The sequence below is a fragment of the Hibiscus syriacus genome, unplaced genomic scaffold (genome assembly GCF_006381635.1).
Source record: "Hibiscus syriacus cultivar Baekdansim isolate YM2019G1 unplaced genomic scaffold, ASM638163v2 tig00117007_pilon, whole genome shotgun sequence".
Taxonomy (NCBI): domain Eukaryota; kingdom Viridiplantae; phylum Streptophyta; class Magnoliopsida; order Malvales; family Malvaceae; genus Hibiscus; species Hibiscus syriacus.
The window spans coordinates 389,748-395,479 of NW_024063520.1; the positions used below are offsets into that span (position 1 = coordinate 389,748).

General features: G+C 33.9%; 1 pseudogene; it reads left to right on the forward strand.

The window, feature by feature from the left end:
• The first annotated feature begins 480 nt into the window (after positions 1–480).
• LOC120195147 lies at positions 481–4,432 on the forward strand (annotated as a pseudogene).
• Positions 4,433–5,732: the final 1,300 nt, after the last annotated feature.

Sequence of the window (5,732 nt, forward strand, 5' to 3'; positions counted from 1 at the left end):
ACTTGATACGAGTCAAACCATCAAATAGACCTGACTTAACATGAACCTAATTTTACTGACATACCATAATCCGACTGAAATATGTTCGATTACTTGATTTACAGCCTTAGTGAAGCACACCCTTGGTTGGGGGAATGACGTGGAAAATGGAACCCATTATTCATCTCGGATTTTGTTACATGCTTGTCTGCGTTAAACCCAAACCAAATCCATCCCCAAAAATACGAAACTGATTGAGCTTCAAATAGAAACAAAAATAAAATCCGCCAACACAATAGAGGAGAAGCAAAATGCACCACTCAAACATGGTCCCAATATCCGGTGTAGCCAATGGAATCGCTCTTCTTAATATCCTTTATGTCCATTTGGCACCTTTTTCTTCTATTTTATCATAAAAATCCCACATACCCATCCCACCATTATCATTAATATATACGATAATATTATTCAAAATCATTAAATCTCGAAAGAAAAAAGGTCGTAGTTTGTATTATTTTGTAAAAGAAACTGTGGAAGGCCAGTTCCCACTCTTACACCCTCTTCCTCTGGAAACTGTTCTACTTTGCACTTTGGAACAAGGCCCTTTTTTTCATATTTCTTCTTTTGGTAATTTCAATCCGTTCTTGTTTTGGCTGGCTGTTGTTTTAAGGTAAGCTTTAGACATTGCCTTTTACTGAACTTTTGGATAAGATTGTACATGTTTTATTTTTTCTTACATTACATGGATATGGGTTGTTGAATTTTGTTCCATGCTTCTTCTTTTTTGTTCATAAACAAGTAAAAAGAACATAATCTAATATGAAAGTTTCGGAAATTTATTCCATTTGCAGCTACGAATTTGAAACCGTGTTTGATAGATATAAAGATCATTTTTTTAAATGACTGAACTTTGTGATCATTACTCAATCCAGTGAAAAAGGAAACTTGGGTTTTGCTTAAAAATTGATATTCTTTATTTGGGCACATTATTTCTTAAAACCAGATGGGTATCTTGAAAGGGTATTGGACTATTGGTATTTTCTTTGTTATTTGTTTAACTAGTTTCAGATCATGAATCTCAGTCAGTTATAGCTTTTAAACAATTAGTTTAATTTATTATATTCTCATTTGGTCATCGCCATATGTTTCTGGGATTTACATGAATTAGATAAAAGTGTTACTTATTGGGACCCTTTTATTAATTTACTTTCTTTTAGTTTGATTCCCATTGTTATATACGTTGTGTTTGATATAAATAATCCTAACTCTACTTTTACCCTTCTTGTAGCAGTGTCATGAAGGAGATTTAGAGTACAAAAAAGAGGATTTTTTTTGCCGAGTCAAATACCGGATATACGAAGGTTCGATAATTATACGCAATTGTTTTAGTTTGGAAAGCTTGATAAATTGTGTGATGGTAATTGCAGCAAAGCGAGAAGCATCATTATGATGGCCATTGCTGCTGTGATTGGGCTTAGCACTGGAAAGAGATTCTTGAGTTCTTCCTTTTCTTATTCGGATATCATAGAGAAGCTTGCATATGCCAGTGATCATGGACCTTCATATAATCAGTTTTCTTGCTCAAAAAGTTTGGTAGTTGCAAAAAAGTCATCTAATTGTAGCCAAAGTCTTCCGTCGTCCAACCAGCGCACTCCGTCAATTAAAGCTATTAAAGAGCATGTGGATGCTGCCTCTAGCATTTCAACTGTAGAGCCTTCGTTTAATGGATCCAATGACTCGGAAGAAGAATGCTATGATCTTGGCTATTCTGTGGAGGCTCTTCTTTTGCTTCAGAAGTCTATGCTGGAAAAGCAATGGACCCTTTCTTTTGAGAGGACGGAGTTCACTGAATCACCGGGTAGGAAACCCACAGAAGGTACCGGTCACTTGTTCTGGGGTGTCTGCTCGGCAACGAAGATTCAATACTAAGAGAATGGCTCTGACCCAAAATAAATCAGTGATACAACCTAATGCTAAGAAGCTAAGATCATTGATCGGTCCAGAGCTGCTTCAAAATCGATTGAAGGGTTACGTGAAGGGTGTGGTGAGTGAAGATTTGCTTAGCCATGCAGAAGTTGTGCGCTTGTCGAAAAAAATCAAAGCTGGGCTTTCCTTTGAGGATCACAGGTTAAGGTAATGAAACTAATATGACATATGATGTGTATTAGATGGATCAATCTAGTTTGAAAACCATTAAATTCTTTAAACTTATTTCTAATCGTTTTCATGGAATTCTAGACTAAAGGAGAAACTGGGGTGTGAGCCATCTGATGAACAGCTTGCTACAACTTTGAAAATTTCTCGTGCTGAGTTACGGTCAAAGTTATTTGAATGTTCTTTGGCAAGAGAAAAATTGGCTATGAGCAATGTTCGATTGGTTATGTCGATAGCACAAAGATATGATAACATGGGTGCTGAAATGTCTGATCTTATACAGGTAGTTTGAAAGATCGATTGTCATACATACACACCTTAAGTTCATCTGCCGGCACTATATTAAACTATTGACTGTTATGAATTTTTTTGTTATCTTTGCAGGGTGGTTTGATCGGACTGTTGCGTGGCATTGAAAATTTGATTCTTCAAAAGGATACAAAATCTCAACTTATGTGTATTGGTGGATTCGTCAGGTAATATTCATCTGGTTTTGTTGAGAAACATTTTGCATGATATTATTTGCTATGGACTAAATGAAAGTTTCTAATTTTAATGTCGTCATTCCTGAAAGGTAGGGTGCCTGAAATTCTCAGCCATTGGTTCCATTAGTTTCTGAAATATGAAAAGAACAGTCAATTTCCAGTCTTAGGTTATTCTGCCTAGTCTTTCACTTCTTATTTTCGCCTTTCTCGCAAGTTTAAGAAAATAGGTCCCATACAACAATGTTTATAGAATCTCGATGCGTGATTTTATATGCCTCAGCCAACTGGGTTTGCCATGAGATATGAATCTACCTACAAAAGTTCCAAGTCTAGTTCCTCACTTGCAACATAGTGATTACAAGATTACAGAGTTTATGGTTTGTTTTTTACTTTATGTTACTTTTTGTTTTTATCTGGTTAGAATTGAACGAAATCTAACATTGTTCATACTTTTGATCTCAGGGTGTTTCAAGGGCATTAGTTGAGAACTCAAAAACATTAAGATTGCCTACATATTTGCATGAAAGGTTGGGATTAATCCGAAATGCAAAACATAGATTGGAAGAGAAAGGAATAACACCGACTATTGATGTAAGTGGCTTCCATTATTCGAACTGCATCATTATATTTCAAAATAAAATTAGTATGTTTAATTTATCTCTGGGATTTACCTTATGAAAGTATTTGATTCTTTTTGTTCTTTCAGAGGATTGCTGAGAATCTGAACATGTCTCAGAAGAAAGTTAGAAATGCTACAGAGGTACGATTTTTTCCGAACTTACTTTCCGGGAACTATATATTGCACTTTCACTTTCCATCCTCATGCTATGTTTTTATTATATGCAGGCAGTCAGTAAGGTCTTCTCCCTTGACAGGGATGCATTTCCGTCTTTGAATGGTCTTCCCGGAGAGACTCATCATAGTGTAAGTTTCGGTTTTATATGAACCAAACTCAGTTTTCTTTCCTGTTATCTACTATTAACCTGTTTTCTTTTTATCTTTTCAGTACATTGCAGATAACCATGTAGAAAACAATCCGTGGCACGGTGTAGATGAGTGGGCACTCAAGGTAGAGAAAAAAAATATTGATGCAACAAAAGCTTTCTGGTGTTGTATTTGTGTTCAATACGAAGAAAGTATACTGTTCATGTGATGTACGTTCCATTTGCAGGATGAAGTGAACAGACTCATCAATATAACACTCGAAGAACGCGAAAGGGAGATTATTCGCCTTTATCATGGTCTCGATAACGAAAGTCTTACATGGGAGGACATCAGTAAACGGTAAGCATATACATAATTGTTTTCTTTATTATCGAAAACCGGTTAGAGCGAAAGATGCATGATATTTGTGTGCAATTTGATGTCTCTGTCATTAACAAAGCAAATATCTTAGATACTTATTCCTCAGGTAACAGTGATGGAAGTTGAATATAACTGAAGAAAAAGGACATGTTTTTTTGTATCTGCAGATATTTTCTCCATAATCTTCACATGTTGAAATTGTTATTACTACAGTCTCTTTCTGGTTTCATTTATCGAGCAAATATCGTTTGATGCCGACTCTTTTTTTCTTCTTTTGTAAAATCTGTAGCATAGGTTTGTCTAGGGAAAGAGTTCGGCAAGTCGGACTCGTGGCGCTCGAGAAACTAAAGCACGCAGCGAGGAAGAAGAAGATGGAAGCTATGCTAGTGAAACATTGATTTTGTATGTTTGAACATACACATGGTAAAAAATGACTGTATATATACAGAAAAGGGAGAATTTGTATCTTCACATTATTTTTCCCATCAAGGCACCATAGAAGATCAAGGTGAGGGCCTTAAAATCCTAAACTTGCTGTAACAAATTGATTTTATATTTTTATGTACCATATTTATGGAGACAAAAACACTGGTATCGGATCAAATTTTTTTCTAGTTATGTTGATAAACAAGTAGTTTCGATACTGATGTTGAACTTATTTTCTCATTGAATATTATTAAGAATATTCTAATGTAGAAAATGTTTATCTTACCGTTCGTGTTTATTTATAGTCTGAATCTTAAAATCAATGATGAACAACTTATTTGGCCACTCATCTATTATTTTTTTTTTGATAATTCAACTATTTTTCTTAAATTATGTCTAATGTTGTTTTTTAATTTTTTTTTATAATTGGTTTTAAAATATTAATGGTAAGAATATTAAAGTTGCAATGACCCAAAATTCAAAATCAATATTTGTACGATAAACTAAAATATAATAATTTAAGTGGTGGGCTTTATTAAGGGGCCATGATTAGAGGTAATTGGATAAGAATTAAATCCAACTACAGTTAAAAAAGAGGATATTTTTTTATGCATAATGCAAACAAATATTCACAACGTTTGATGGTATATGTAAATTTGCCCATATTATTTTTTTGAAACATTTAACCCTACAACGTTTTATTTTGATTCAAAAGTCACCCCTATTGGATGGAAACCGTTAGTCAACTGACGGTCAACGCCTCCAGCTAACTAAGCAAGCACACGTGGACACAAATGATGATGTAGCGTGTCCACATCATTAAAGTATGCTGACGTGGAATTGAAACGTCAAATTTTATTTTTTGTTAAAAAGATTAATATTTTTATGAGATTTTTTTACCAATGAGAAGTGACACATGTCATTCTCCTATTAGTGCGGATTTAGAGGAATGAAGAAAAACCCATTTTGTGCGGAAGGTTATGCCTTTTGCCATCAAGCCAAGCGAACTACTCGATTTTATAATGAAACAAAAATCTCATATGAACATGTTATTTTAGACATGAAAAATGTTGTCAATCATTTTATTGATGAAACAAGTTATTTAAGGATTAACATAATTATCAATATTTTATTTTTTTCTAATGAATTATAAAATACATTACTGTATAGAAAACGCTAAACTTAATCATTTGTTCTTAATAAGTAACAGTCAAACACTTAATAATAGATATACATAAGCAATTAATCTTTAACAAAACACCTAAAGTGCTATTGCAAGTACAATTGCCAAAGATACATATGACACACAACATTGAGCAAATACACATTGTCTTACAAAATTCTTTTTCTTTCTTCATTGTTTTAGATTTTTCCTTCAAGCTC